The 15526-nt window shown below is 49.5% G+C and overlaps 1 protein-coding gene across 2 annotated transcripts in view; it reads left to right on the top strand.

Moving 5' to 3' along the window:
• Window positions 1-15526, top strand: part of LOC147727725 (uncharacterized) — a 252273-nt gene that overhangs the window by 220974 nt on the left and 15773 nt on the right. The gene's annotated exons all lie outside the window — the stretch shown is intronic.

The following is a 15526-nucleotide window of genomic DNA, read 5'->3' as shown; positions in this document are numbered from 1 at the left end:
CAATACATTTTATGACCTGTCTTCCTTTCTGCAGGTATTTGATGATTTGAGTATAAGAATATCCCAGGTAGGATTCACTTTGGCATACCTTAGGTGTACTCCCCCCACTTTAGCATGCATTAGATGTAGGTAACACCGGATTGCGATTTCATAGGGATCCGACAGCCCTGACGAACGCCTACCAGGCTGTAAGTGTGGCCAGAAAAACGTTGGCTTATTAGAAGATGAACTAGGAGAAATTATGTTTTTCAGTCTTCATCAACGTATTTGTTTTTACCATACCTGAGGTCTCACTAATAAAGGTGATAGCCAAGGAACCTCCTTTGGCCAAAACTTCAGAGGTTGAGTCCGCCCTGGTAGCACCATCTTACCTGGGTGGGGAGAGGGTGCCTAATAAGAAGCATGACACAATACTGTGTGTTAGGCATCCTCTTCCATTAAGGATGGCCTTCCCTTAGACCATACTTGAACTACAGTACTATAATCTTCAGATCCTACCACAATCGTTTTGCTCAGTTTATTGGTACAGGTAACCTATCTCTTTTGTGTTTGTTGTATTATATTTGGGTACAGTAGGTTGCCTGGTCTTCCCTCGACTCTCTCTTTAGTAGTAGAAGTAAAAGTTTCTTACGCTTTGTAGAAGATGTACTACTTTTGGCTATTCACCATTTTGAAGTATAAATTTACTACACGTTTAGAGGTGCATGTCTCTTCTCCTGAAACAGGGGCTGGAGTCTATTTACAAGTGTAAAGTTAGTACGAGTAACTTTACACATGTAGCCGGAGGTCTCCCTCTGGTAAACTATAGGAAAATTTGGGAAAAACTTGGTCTCAGTTGCGATGACCCCATCGGATCGCTCAGTCCCATGGAACCTAAATGGCTGTTGGAAGAAAAAGCTCTGTTAGCTAATGTTTGGTTTTGGACCAACAATCCAGGTATGCATAACTGTTTAACCTCCCCATAACCACCCTGAGCACATCCTTTAAATTTAAAGTCCTCAAATGGCTGAATTGATTTACACCAATTCACAGCAGGCACTGGAATATCTAATAGTTCTTGCCTATGGTAAAGCTATTGGCTTTGTCAATTTGTTTTTGACATCTTGTAGTGTAGTTCCTATATTCCCAATAGGCTCTGCGCATTGGAATAACATATACTATAGTTTAGACGTAGGACTGAAGTCGACTAGGTCTCTATCATCTATATTAAACTTAATTGTGAGTGCCAGCTAGCTCAGAGGTCACTAGAAACTTTCTCGAATAAACAAGAAGGGATTAGTTTCTGACAACCGCATAAACATGACAAATTTGTTTCCCAAGAATAAGAAATCAATCTCTAGAGTCGCGGAAACAATAGATAGCTATTTTACTCAGTCAATCGTGCATGCTTCGTTTCACCAGAGGTGCTCAGAAAATAGAGAGATGGGCGTTTTCAATAAAAAGTATTTATTGAACAGTTCTCTTTCTCAAGCATATGAAATGTACTGCTACAATAGTAATACTGGTTATAAAGTACAAGGCATATAATACAAACAGTATTATAAAGTAGTACTGTAAAAGCATGATATGGTTTCCAAGCCATAAGTTGCCTAAAATGTATAAAATACATACAGTGATAAAATAATGACTAAAAGTACTCAACTGATGCTTCTAAATTACACCTACGCTGGTGTACCTAACCTAAGTCTAGTACAAGGGAAGAAGTAAGTAAGGAGTAGCTTAAGTTTAGTACTTCTCTGCCAGGAATCTATTCCAAGAATTCTCTACGGGTCTAATCAGCTCCGTACCTTGGTTTTAGAATGAAGGAGGTCTTGTATCTCTCTCTGAGGACTCAATTTGCCAGATACCCGCAAGGGTAAGCCGGAAACACTGGAGCTGGATTTCTCAGCAGGAGAAAAGACAGAGTCTCTTAGTGCATCAGCTGGAGGGTCGGCTTCCTTCGGCACTTGCTACTGCAGGGCGTCGGGCAAGTAGTTAGTCGATCTGCTCCAAACCACTGTGTGTTTGTCTGGGCAAATATAGGCATATTTATACTTTGAAGGTGCCAAGTTTGACGTATGATTGGACTTAATAACGTCACTCAAAGACTCAATTCTTTGAAAACTTCAGGAGTTCTTGGATAAGTCAATAGTCAAGCAGGGGCAAGTCCCTAGCTGCTGAAGGCGGGTTTTTCCAAGAAATTGTTGTTGATTCTCGGAACTTAGTGGAAGTAGCCATGCCGTATTTGGGCTGCAAGGCTCAGGCCAAATATGGTACTGATTTCTATGCCTATATAAGGATTGGATAATGTATACCTATATAAGGGCATGAATCGGGAAAATTTACACTAGGGTCCTAGCTTCATTTACAACACCCACTCCACGATCTTAAGTTCAATAAAGCTAAACGTATAAGCACTGAACATAACTAAAGCTAGTGTTTACAATCCCACCCCAAAATACATGAAATGCACTTGAAATGGTTGCACACGAGAAAATGAGCATGTCTACAGTACGCATTTAAGTAAGTGATGTCATTCTACGCATAAAGTATTGCACATAAAATGCAAACTGAATGAATAATATAATTACATTTATGAAAATGGCTCTTAAATACAGAACTTAAAACTTAAAAACCTCACTTATCTTGAGAGGTGAAATAGCGTAGAATTCTTAGTTTACAGCAGACCCTGGATAGTAAAGGTCTCAAATAATATATGTGTTCTTTTAGCCTCTTCTCATCCTGAGACATGAAGATCCTGCCATCATGATAAACCATCATCCGTACTCACCAGCTGTGAATGAGGCTGCATTAGGTTTAATCATCGTGGAGAAACTCCAAAATCCTTACCATTGAAACTATCCTCATCTGTTTATTTCACATTTTTGGGCAAGGTTGGAAAAATTATTAGAAATCTGCTACCCCTGATTAACCACTTAAACTATAAACGGTTATCTTCAGGTTTACTTCACATAAAACCCTTTCTCCATCGGATTGCATGTATAACTCTGAAATGAAACAGAATGTGAATTGTTACAGCATTTGAAACGTGGAAAAGAGTATTTTAACTAAATCTCCACTCTATAGTAATCATATATGGAACTTGTTCAATATAAATCTGGGAAAAAGCTAATGCTACATTTGTCACTTAACCAAGATTTCATCATTCCATCTGATTTACCAATCCTAAACGTCTTTTATAACTTTCTTATTGTTTATTTTTATTGGTCATTTTATTGTGTAGTAAGTGTTATATCATTAGTTATGTATAATAGATGTATTGTTCATGTTACTGTAGTTTCACTATATATTCACGTATATCTTCAGTTACACACTAGGTTTAATTTGCTTGTCGTTATGGTTCATTAACATGCTTTAAAAAAAGAACAACGACTGGTCAAGGTTCAAAAGGCATGCTCCCAAATTATGTCACCAAATTTGACTAGATGCAATGATGGAATCGTCTTGTGGCCCAAAATCGAAGGAGTGATGAACTCTATACTGGTTTAGAGGATGTCTCATGATCATAAGATGCCACTGCTGTAGTTCAGGATGAATAATTGCAAGTTTTGGGTGTATGCTGAGCAGTTTGACACCCATTTTGGTCAGGGTTTGTTGGATACCATAAGGTGAATCAAAATGAGGGTGATGTTCCTAAAGTAGTTCATGATAGAACTATCAAAGGTGTTGGAGAGGCGCACTATATTGGACATGAGAGATGCACTGAATGGTTCCACTGTCTGTGGATAGTGAATCTTAGGAGTAATTTATTTTCAGGAGTATTGAACACTGCTGAGATGTTAGATAGAATCATTGCACCATCTCTGGTGAGCAGGTCTTCCTTGAATTCGTTATGAGGGTGTCTGTCTCTCACCTAAGATAGGAACCAAGACTTTATGTTGCTAACCAGGGCGTTCTGTTCCTAGTGGACTTCACCCTGGAGACTGAATTATTCAGCTGTTGGTTTATCTGTTCATGCTTGGGAGGCTAGGGGGGTATCCGCTTGTTCAAAACTATAATTGCTAAATTGGTGTGACATTGCAGGTTTCATTGGGGTGTAGGGGATTTAGCACACCCAGGATCCTGGATACTTGAGCCTCCTAAAAATGGTTAATTTATGGAAGGGATTGTGTTGCTCAGTCTGCGGTCACTGGCTGCCAAGTAGCAATGGCATTGATGTTGGCCAGTAGAGTACGTGTTTTATCTCAATAATACACTCTGTGGTCCTTATAGAGTGCTTGCGCTGTGATCTCTGTCTGTCAAGACCATTTAATAGCCATCAGAAATACACCTCCTATGCAGGTATGAGTGTTACTGGTGCTGTCTGAACATGTGCAAACATTCACAGGCCTCTAAAGTGTGGACATTGGCACCTGAGTTTATTCCAGACTTAACAGAAAAACAAGCATTTACAATGCAATAGGTCTCGCAGTGACATGTTTACAGCTATTAGCATTGCAAATGACATTGTTTTTTATATTGTTTATTTTCTAAAAAGTATACAGTATATATTATTAATTATGCACCATTAGACTGGAGATGAATTAGTGAGGGAAAAAAAGTTAAAGCAATAGGAAATCTCATCTATATCACAATGATAAAACAAACTGGAATACATGCATTTGTGATTGTTTCACTTATTTGAGAGGGGTCCGTGTTTTATTTTCAAATTACGTGACACTGCATATAAATTGCTAAATTATTAGGTGTGTTTGCTTAGAATCTTTTAATGAAAACAGCTAAGCTTCTAGAGCGTGCTGCTGAGAGGCGCAGCATGATTTTGGTTCTGATTGCAGCCGATCTGGAATAGATCCCGTCCGTCCGTTTTTGTCTAAAATGCCAGCATTGTTTGATAAATGCCGAAGTGCTCAAGGAAGAAGGCCAGGTCGGACCCCCACCCTGTGTGTATCCTGTGCCTCCCTTCTACTCATCTGCCTGAGAAGTGAGATTTACCAGACCTTCACCTCCAGGACCCTGAGAGACAGAAAGAAGATCAGGCTCCAAGGACTGGAAGAAAGAAGGCTGCAAAGTCAAGGTGGGTCTGGGCATGCTGGATCTACTTCCTCTGCCCATGCTGAGGCCTCTGGGGGGCTCCCCAGCGTCAAGAAGGCCAGAAAAAGTCGCTGTTCTCAGTCGACGTCGATTCCATCGACGACGGCGTCGAGAGGCATGACGGCGGTCTGCTCCCCGTCTCCCCAGGGCTCTGGGTCGAGGCGACGTCGACGTTGGGCGTCGAGGGGGCTGTCGATACCGCCGTGGAGGTTGCCGCCGAAGACGTCATCATCGTTGGCGTCATCATCTTCGACGTCGTAAGGATTCCAGTCGGCGCTCGCCGTCGAGGCGACACCGCCGTTCGCAGTCGGCGTCGGCTCGGCGCTCGCCATTGAGGCGACGCCGCCATTCGCCCTCGACGTCAACTCGGCGATCGGCGTCGAGAAGACCCGTTCGACGTCATGGCACAGACCTTCAGCGTCGAGGAGGCGAAGCCCGTCGTCGAGGCATAGGTCGACGCTCGTCGACGTCGAGGAGGCGTTCTTCGACGCCGAAGAGGCGCTCGATGCCGAAGAGGAAGGGATCATCCTCAAGGAGGCGTTCTGGAGCCAGGAGCCCTTCCAGATCCTCAGGGGCATGACGGCGACATCGGTCACCGACAGGGGGCCTTGCCTCTCGGTCGCCTACGCCAAGGAATAAGTTGAGGGAGTCACCGGGTTCGGTGTACTCTGTGGCATACTCTCCTCCCAAGCCAAAGTCACCTACTCCTCCTCCTCCACTGCCTAAGGAGCCGCCACCGTGCACTCCTTCGCCACCACCTCCTCCTGTTCCTCCACATGCACCGCCATGGCCTCCGAGATTGGTTTCACTGCCGCTCCTCCCTACGCCGCCTAAGGGGGCACCTCGGCTGAGGTCCCCGGTCAGGCTGCCACCTCAGGCTCCGCCGCAGGCACCCGCAAAACCGCAGGCTCCTCCGCAAGCACCCGCGGAATGTCCAAAGCCTAGGAGACCTAGATCTTGCTCCGGACGGAGAGGGAGATCCAGGAGTCTCCGTCGCTCATCGACGAGATCAAGACGACACCGTAGATGGGGTCGATCTAGGTACAGCACGGAGTCATCCAGCGCAAGGGATTATTCGCCAACTCTATCAGGATCCCCTCGGACAAGGGTATCCCCTGTGGACGACGTGGGCTCTTTCAGGAAGTCTTGTTGAGGGGTGCGAGCAAGCTAGGCATCCAACTGACTGTACCCATGCCTACGACCTCCGTAATATTTAAGCCTCTCCACAAGAAACACCTATCGAGGCCTCTGTTGCCTCTAGTACCTGGATTGGTGGAGCCCGCCATGGAGCTCTTCCTCACTCCGGCGGTGACTAAAGCAGCGCCCTCCAGGCTGCAAAAGAAGTACAAGGCTCCTGGTGCGGACCCGGCTTTCCTCCGATTGGATCCAACTCCGGATTCCGTAATTGTGACGGCTGCATGGAAGCAAACATGCCACCACCCCGTCCTCCAATGTGCCTCCGGACAAGGAGAGTCGCTGGTTGGATTCAGCGGGCTGGAAGATGTGCGGGACGGCCGCTACCTCTTTGAAGGCTGCCAGTGCATCTGCGCTGTTGGGGCGCTATGACCGGGCGCTTTGGGATTCTCTCCAACAGTTTGCCGACCTCCTCCCACGGGACAAGGAGGAGGATTTTATGGAGATCCTGAATTAGGGATTGCTGGTGTCTGTGAGAAGTTGGCCCGATATGCAACGTTCGCTATTCTAGCGACCGCTATGTATCGTTCCAACGACCCTTATGGTGTTTGGTTGTAAGTCAACCTATAGACCAGCTATCCTAGTAGCGTGGATACGAGCAGTCTAAGGCTAAAGACTCGAGAGGGCGCGTTAAGCCAGCTGTTTACCACACATGTACCCCTTGAACACCCAGTGAAAGGACACCACACAAGTGTTATGAAAATAAACAGTATATTTATTAAGAATCACAACAGCCCTGTACTCTTTATGAGGACAGGGTACTAAGCACAAACCAAATCTCTTTAGCAAATACTTCAAGTGCACGTTTAAACAAGTGTCCGAGGACACGGAAGGGTTAAGGCAAGTCGGAAGCGAGGGACTCGGGACCCTAGAGTAAGGAGGCTATGCAGGCACCGAAATGCCGAGTTACCTAGCCACGAGGGCTGCGGCTGCACAAGTCTTACAGGCGTCGGGGTCTTCGCTGACGAGCCAGGAGCCGGAAGAAAAGGAGTTGCTGGCCGGCGACCAGTGCTGAATAGTTCGTAGAGATCCAAGCCTGGATCGGAGATTGAAGAAACCTGAAAGCAGAGGGGACCAAGTTCGTACTACTAGCCAGTAGTCAGAGGGTACCAGGAAGGCACCGGTTGGCCGTCACCTCGACCAGGTGAGTGGGCGACGCTAGGCTCTGCAGTCTCACGGACCAGGAGGCGTTGTCGGCGACCACGGTGGAGGTGCGAGCTGTCCCACGAAGGATGATGCTGTCGGCGTCGCTGGGCCCAGGATGGGGCAACAAGCCTCGGCAAATCTCAGGGCCACGTGGTGGGCCTAAGATGGCGTCTTGAGTGGACCAGGAGGGTCCGGGGTGCTTCTCGAAAAGATGGAAGCAAGGGCCAGTCTGGAGCAACCAGACCGGCGGTGATGATTCTCGGATGTCGTCACAGAAGGACACAAGCCAGCGGCTAGTGACCAGACAACGTGCTGAGCAGCGAGCAGAAGGGCCCCACGCAGATCGTGGAGATGCTGGGAGACTGTACTTCGGAGCTGGAGCGGCTCAGGGTCGGGGCTTCTCGGACCCCAGAGCACTCACCAGAGAGTTACCTCGATGGTCGTGCTGGTTTTAAGAGCGTGCAGGTTCTGATGATGGCCGGTCCCTCGAGGTCTCGTCGCACCCACAGATCACAGCTGAGCTGATGACGGGGGTAGAGGTCAGAGGTGCCAGGGAAGCCGGTTCTCGTCGAGCTGGGCCGTCGGATTCCTTTAGGAAGGACTTACAGCAACCCGCAGAGTTCTTAGATGGTGCCCGCTGATGCAGGGTGACTACTCCTTAGCCACAAGGGAGAAATCTTGAGAAGAGTCTTGAAGTCCTTTCGTAGAAAGTATTCTTGATTCAAAGATGATCCAATCTGGAAGGGTCCCCGCTCCGGTCTTTATTCTAAAGAAAGGGGTGGGTACATGACTAGGTCCTGCCCTAAGGGTGGGACCAGGAAGGGGGGTAGTTACACCCCTCTCCCCTGCCGGACTTTCCCCAGGCCAGGGCTGTCGCCCCTGGAACTGGTTCTAACCGGCAGATGCGTAGTGAGCACCGGGGTGCCACTCCGCAGTCACCTTCTCGCAAAAGCCCTACCTACCCAGAATACACAAACCCTGTCTGGGACGGTGCGAACACCGCCCTCGACAGGAAACCCTTTGTCCAAGTGCTCCTCGCTGGAAGGACTCCCAGCAGCAGGAGGTCAGACTCGTGTCTGTGGTGGCAGCATCCATTTTGTGGAGCTGAGGCTTTCGTTAACTTTAACCGGGGTTCACAGTTACGTACATGTCGTGTCCCTCTAGAAGGGCGGAATGCTAACCTCGTCGCCAGGGTTGGTGAGAGGGCAGCACCCCGATTCGTATGACACCTTACTCGACATGTCTTGATAACGCGACACCGAAGTTACCGATGTGGTACGCGTTATCCTGAAACAGCCATTGGGTCTTTTCTCCGCAAGCTGCAACCGGCTCGGCTCGGGCCAGAACACAGTTCACACGAGCCCATGCACTCTGCCTTCAGGATTGTCAAGGCCTGCCATAGGAGTGACTGATAGGAACTCGGGTGTCCATTGTATGGTTAGATATAGAGCTACTATATCTAAAGCAAAGGGTGATTACACGACTTCGCCCCAGCTGTCATGCAGCCAGTTGTGTCAAATTTAGGAGGCCAGCCAGGGGTGGCATAATACATGCTGCAGCCCCTGGCGGCCCTGGGTACACCTATGCCCTGTGTTACGGGGTCTGACAAGGTGGCCCAGTATCAATTGGTATATGCACCTAAGGTACATATCGTAATTTAGAAAGAGAACAGCCAGGCTGTGGGTCTGATTGGCAGGCCCACAGCCAGAGAAAGTCGTAAACCAGTGAAACAAAAGCAAAAAATCTGGGTGATCATAGGATTGCAGACCCTACTCTCCTACAGTGTCGAACCAGCTGATCAGCGCTGCTGCAGACTCGTCGCTCCTGGCAGCCCACGGGTACTGCCATGGAGTGAATCAGAGGCGCCGCGCTTGGCTCAGATTGATATCACTGAAGCCGGAAGCTCAGCAGAGGGTGGCCAACCTGCCCTTCTCGGGTGAGACCCTATCCGGGAAATACGCCGATGATGAGATGGCCCGCATGAAGGCGGAGGCTCTGACGGAGGTGGGCTTGGAGAAGCCCAAGGACCAGAAGAAGAGCTACCGCCTGTTCCAGAGACGGAACGGGGCGCAGGGCAGAGGGCGAGGTCAACAGTCTGGACAGCAGCAGCATCAGTTCCAGAGGAAGCCCTTCCAGAAACGTCAGAGGGGCAGGGGTGGTCAGCAGTCTGCCACCGCGACCAAAGGCCTGGCCGGGTCTAGGCCCTGAGCGATTACTTCCCCGTCATCCGTTACCCGCTCCGGTGGGGGGGAAGCGTTCAATATTTTCTGGCAGAGTGGAGAAAAATTACTCCGGACAAGTGGGTGCTGAATATTGTTTGCAATGGATACAGTCTTCGGTTCACTAGCCCGCCTCCAGCATTTCCACTTGTTCGCAGTTTCAGCTGCGCGAGCTCCAGGCGGAGGCCGATACCCTGTTAAGAAAACGGGCGATAGAAGACGTCCCTCTGTCTCAAAGGGGAAGAGGTCTATACTCTTGGTTCTTTCTAGTCCGAAAAAAGGACAAGAATGAGTTCAGGCCTATTCTGGATTTGCGACAAGCAAACAAGTGGATTCGCAGGGAAAAGTTTTGCCTGCTGTCTTTGCACCAGATTTACCCTCAGCTGCAAAGGGGAGACTGGCTGTGCGCGATAGACCTACATGATGCGTACTTCCAAGTGCCCATTGCACGGAAACACTGGAAGTTCCTGCGATTCCAAGTCGGCGCCAATCACTATCAATACACAGTGTTACCGTTCGGGCTGAAGTCAGCGCCCCGGACGTTTTCCAAATGCATGTCAGTGGTGGCGGCACATCTGAGAAAGAACAAAGTGTTTGTCCCGTACCTGGACGATTGGTTGATCAAGGCATCCTCCTTCTAGGAAGCTCAAGCGCACTTCCAGAAGACGTCCGCTCTCTTGAACAAGCTGGGGTTGCACATCAACATGTCTAAGTCTGTCCCAACTCGGTCCGATGCCTACAGTACTTGGGAGCCACCATCAATACGCTGTCTGCAAGCGTGTCTCCTTCGGAGGAAAGACGTTTATCACTCCTTCGGAAGACTCAGGCTCTTATGACCACTCCATCTACGACAGTGAGGACGGTGTCTTCTCTACTGGGGTCGATGACCTCCTGTATCTTCCTCACACCACACGCATGGCTTCACATGAGACCGCTGTAGGAGTGTCTGGAAGAACAGTGGGATCAGAGGAGAGGCAACTGGGACGACAAGATACAACTGTCTCAGCATGATCTACAGTCTCTGAAATGGTGGTGTTCAGGGGAGAATCTCCTCAAGGGGGTTCCCTTCTACAAGGACATTCCCACTCAGACTATCATGACGGATGCTTCTCTCCACGGCTGGGAAGCGCATTCCGGGGAGTTACAGATCCAGGGAACGTGGTCTTAGACGGAGTCCACGTATCACATCAATTTTCTGGAACTCAGAGCTGTTCACTTGGCACTGAAGGCTTTTCATCCGTCCTTCCAGACCAACTCTCTGCTTGTACAGACGGACAATACGACCACGATGTATTACCTCAACAAGCAGCGGGGCTCGATCGCGCACTCTCGCAGGAGGCGTAGGCGATCTGGCACTGGCTTCTTGCCAGGGGACTGACGATAACGGCTACTCATCTACCAGGTGTGCAGAATGTTCAGGCAGACGCACTGAGCAGACTGATTCAGGAAAACCACGAATTGGTCATTAACGATGAAGTGCTCGAAGACATCTTGGACAGGTGGGGCACTCCAGACGTGGATCTGTTCGCCACCGCTGAAAACAGAAAATGCCGAAACTTCGCATCCAGGTACTACCAGCAGGGAACGCTGGGGATTGCGTTATGGATCAACTGGTCGTGCAGCTTTCGGTACACTTTTCCACCCATTCCCCTGATTCCGGCGGTGCTCATCAAGCTGGCCCAGTCCAGGGCGCAGATGATCCTAATTGCCCCGGAATGGCCCAGGCAGTGGTGGTTCACGGACCTGCTTCACCGGTCTCTCCTTCCTCACATTCGGCTGCCGTGCCGGCAGGACCTTCTCACGAAGTTCGGGGGCAGATGGTGCACCCCAATCTCTCGTCTTTGAGTTTGGCAGCATGGCTCCTGAAATAGAGCAATATGGCCATTTGAATCTCCCTGCAGATTGTATGGACATACTGAAGGAAGCCAAGAGACCTTCCACTAGGACTTCTTATGTGTACAAGTGGAAGAGATTTTGCATCTGGTGCAAGTCCAAGCACTATGATCCAACGACATGTAAGGAAGATGTCATCCTTCCGTACCTTTTACATTTGGCGCAGTCTGGCCTTAATTTTCATTCTATTAAGGTTCATCTCGCTGCGCTGACTGCCTACAGAAAATGCCCTTCACAGACCTCCTTCTTCCAGATCCCTGTTATCAAGGATTTTTGGGAAGGCTTAAAGAATGTGTTTCCTCCTGTCCTGCTTCCTTCGCCTTCATGGGAATTGAATGTGGTGCTGTCCAGATTGATGAGAGAACCTTTTGAACCTATTCATAAGGCTTCGTTGCAGCATCTGTTCTAAAAGGCGGCGTTCCTCGTGGCCATTACAGCGGCCCGCAGGGTGAGTGAAATTCAGGCGTTATGTTGCCAAGAACCGTATACTGTATTTCATGCTGCTACGATTGTTATGCATACTCACCCTAAATTTCTATCTAAGGTTATTTCTGATTTCCATGTTAACCAGACCATAACTTTTCCTACGTTTTTTTCAGAATCCTGGTCTCTACATTGCCTGGATGTCAGGAGGGTGTTGACATTTTATCTGGATGAAACCAAGGATATTCGTAGGTCAGACCAATTGTTTATCAACTATGGATCGGTCAGGACAGGTCTTGCTACCTCAAAACAGTCCATTTCGAGGTGGATTGTGTCCTGTATACAGTTATGTTATCAAAAGGCTAATAAGAACTTAGGGGGTAAACCTAAGGCTCATTCCACTAGGGGCAAAGCTGCCACGACTGCTTTGTTACGTAATGTTCCCATTGCAGAAATCTGCAGGGCGGCCACTTGTAAGTCGGTCCATACCTTTGCTAAGCATTACTGTCTGGACCCTGATTCCAGGGCAGACGCTCAGGTTGGGCAGGCTTCGCTGCGAAATCTGTTCGCACAGTAGTGGTGTTGTACTTATTTTCTCTCCACCGCCGCTTGGGTGTGGGGATGGACTTGCCATTCTATTCACTAGATTATGACTATACACAGAGATCCCCTACTACAGAAGGAGTAGTTTCTGTCCTGTAACTCCAGTTCTGTAGTAGGGGTATCTATGTTATAGTCATAAGCGCCCGCCCTCCTCCCCGGTGGGGACAGATGTTTATGTTCGGAATGCTACAGGTCTAGCGTTATATGCCTTCAAATAGAACTGAAAGTAAATGGGACCTGCTGGGCATTCTGGGATACTGAGAAAGTTCTAGAAAGTTTTCCTAAAGGCATGGTATCCCTGTTTGAGCCACATAATGGCAGCCTATGGGGCTTGTCTGTCCTCCCCTTCCTCTATCATTCCAGAGGCTTTGTTGGTTAAAGGGGAAGTTTTTCTATATGAAGAAAACTTGGCAGGCTGTGCTGTGTGTGGTTTTGGTGGAATGTCTAGTTGAAGTACTGGACAGTGTAGCCTGTTTTTGGACTTGGCCCTTATGGCAGGTTCACCCCTAGACTTTTTGCTTGTAATGGTGACCTGGTGATGGTGATTTTTGGGTTCTGTGCACTTTCACTGTGTCCCAGTGGAAAGTGCGGGCACACTCTGAGTGCATGTGATGAGATAGGCCTGCCCTCCCATAGGAATGCATGGGGAATGTATGTGTCCCTGGTAGTTCCTGATGCGTGGGGTGTACAGGTTCGAATTTGATATGTGCGCACTCGTGAGAGTGAATGCTTCGCAATGGTGTGTGTTGCATGAGTGTGTCATATGTAGAAGTGCCACTTCTAGGAGTTGGCATATTAATATAAAATATGCCTGGCGTGTGATTGGCTGGAGCTGGCTGGTGAGCCTGGCTCCAGGAGGCTGGATGGGTCTGCCCGGTGGTGAGTGGGAGATTAGCATGCTGATGGCTGGGGAGGAGTGTACCTGTGGCCTGAATGAGGCTGGGTTTTCCCCAGACAATGCTGGCTCCGCCCCCCTGTGGTGTGACTGATGACCCTAGCCCTGCCAGTGAAAGGAAGGGGTGGTTGGGCCATCAAGGGTACTCAAGGACCAGCTGCGACTGGGTCTGCCCCCACCCTGTGCCAGAACAAAGGATTTGGTGTATAAAAATGGGGCTGTGTCCCCACTGAAATTGTTCTCTGCCAGGATCCTGAGGGGGCTGTTGCTGCTGTCGCTGGGCCAGAGGACCGCCACTTGGAGAGTCTCCCTGCCTGGAGACCCAGTGTGCTGGCTCTGGGCCCAGCCTTGCCCCCCTGCCTGCCTACAGGGACTTTGTTGCTGAACTGAGTGCCTTCTAGCGCTTGAGAGCGCTTTTCCTTGCTTATAGCGCTGGGAGCGCTTTACTTTCTCCTTGTAGCACTTGGGAGCGCTGTGACCCTGTTCCTAGCGCTGAGAGCGCTTTATTGATGCCCTTGGCGCTTGGGAGCGCGTGGTCTGCTGGAGGCCGGTGCCCACCCGGCATTTGCCTGTTCATTTGCCGATCGCGCTTCCCCGCCCCGCATTTTGCATGGGGAAAGCAGGGGCCGCCCTGCGTGTTGCTGCCGGTTCGCGGCTTCCCACGCCGCACCTGTGGCTGTTGTTGTTGCCCTTTTTGGGCTGTGCTCCTTTATTTGAATTTGCGAGTGCCCACCTCGCTTCTTAATTTAATTGGAGGCCGGTGCCCACCCGGCATTGCCCCCGGATTGCCACTTCAAAAAGGAGCTTACCTCGGGCCGCCGCTCTGCCTACGGCGACCCGGAAGTCCCGCCTCCAGTCTCCCAGGGCCGCGCTGCTATTGGCTGCAGCCGCGACCCGGAAGACAGGCACAAGACGCCCAGACGAGGGCAGGACCGGCGAGTCTCCCTTCTGCCTCCCCCGGTCTGGGGAAGCCTAGGAGCCCCTCGAGAGCGGCCCCAGCAGAGGAGCCGAGCCGCCGCGAGACACCCGGTGAGTGGCAAACAAGGGAGAGGGGCGTCGGGACACATTGTCGGTGTCCGCCCCTCCCCCGTAGCGCGACCTCGCGCTTGTGATTATTTGAAGCCCTTAGAAGGGCTCCGGGGCCATATTCCTTTATCGAGTCCCCCGAGAGGTACTCCACCGCCCTAGCAGTGGTATTGGAACATAGATAGGCTCAAGGGGGCATTTTGATTACTGAGAGCCCACGAGGGGCTCAGGCGCCACCAGTATCTTTAAGAGCCCAGAGAGGCTCAGGGGGACATTTTGTTTCTGCAGAGCCTGTGAGGCTCCCACATCGTGTTCGCCCCACCATTGTTTAGAGCCCAGCGAGGCTCCCACATTGGCCCCATTGTTGTTCTTGAGCCCTGGAAGGCTCAACCATTTTTGCACCAGTTGCCCAGCACTTTGTGGGCAACTGCCACATTTAGGCCCTGACATTGGGACACAGGGACTGCCACAGGTGGTGGCTAATGTGGATTTTGCGCTATTGTGTTTGCTGTTCCTTGCACCTCTGAATGTGTTTTTATGCGTCATGTGCTTTGTCCTTTTACACCGCTGAATGTATTGTGATGCATCATGTGTTTCCTTCCTTAGACCCCTACAGGTATAGCGATACTTAGGTGGTTTCCTTCTTGCTAGTACAGGTGGTACTAGCGAGGCCCAGGTTCCCTAGTGTAATCTCCTAAGGTAGTGAGGGTTGCATAGGTGGTGCTCACCTGGTACCAGTAGTGACTGGTTATATGTTATTTTTGTACTACAGTTTTAATTCTATGTGCTAAAAGTGCTAACTTCTAAAAGTGCTGATTCCTGACAGTGGTCTAGGTGGCCCTGTCTTGTAAATATCCCTTGTAAATTCTGCCCGTGCCCCTGGCACATTGTAAAGTGTGTGTTTTATCTAATGTGTTTTGGTGTAATACAAAGGCTATTTTTATATATAACCTTGTGTGGAGTTTCCTTTGTGGTGGGCCTTGGGTGTTGTTGCTGGGGTGCGTGCGCAAATACTTAACTCATATCGCCTCCAAGTTTAGCCTTGCTGCTCGCGCCACGTTACCTAGAGGGTGAGTAGGGGTTATCTTGGCGTGTA

This window comes from Lissotriton vulgaris, chromosome 3_1, assembly GCF_964263255.1.
Source record: "Lissotriton vulgaris chromosome 3_1, aLisVul1.2, whole genome shotgun sequence".
In the NCBI taxonomy this organism is placed as follows: Eukaryota; Metazoa; Chordata; class Amphibia; order Caudata; family Salamandridae; genus Lissotriton; species Lissotriton vulgaris.
The sequence above is the reverse complement of the archived record's forward strand: the minus strand, read 5'-3'. Positions and strand labels throughout refer to the sequence as shown.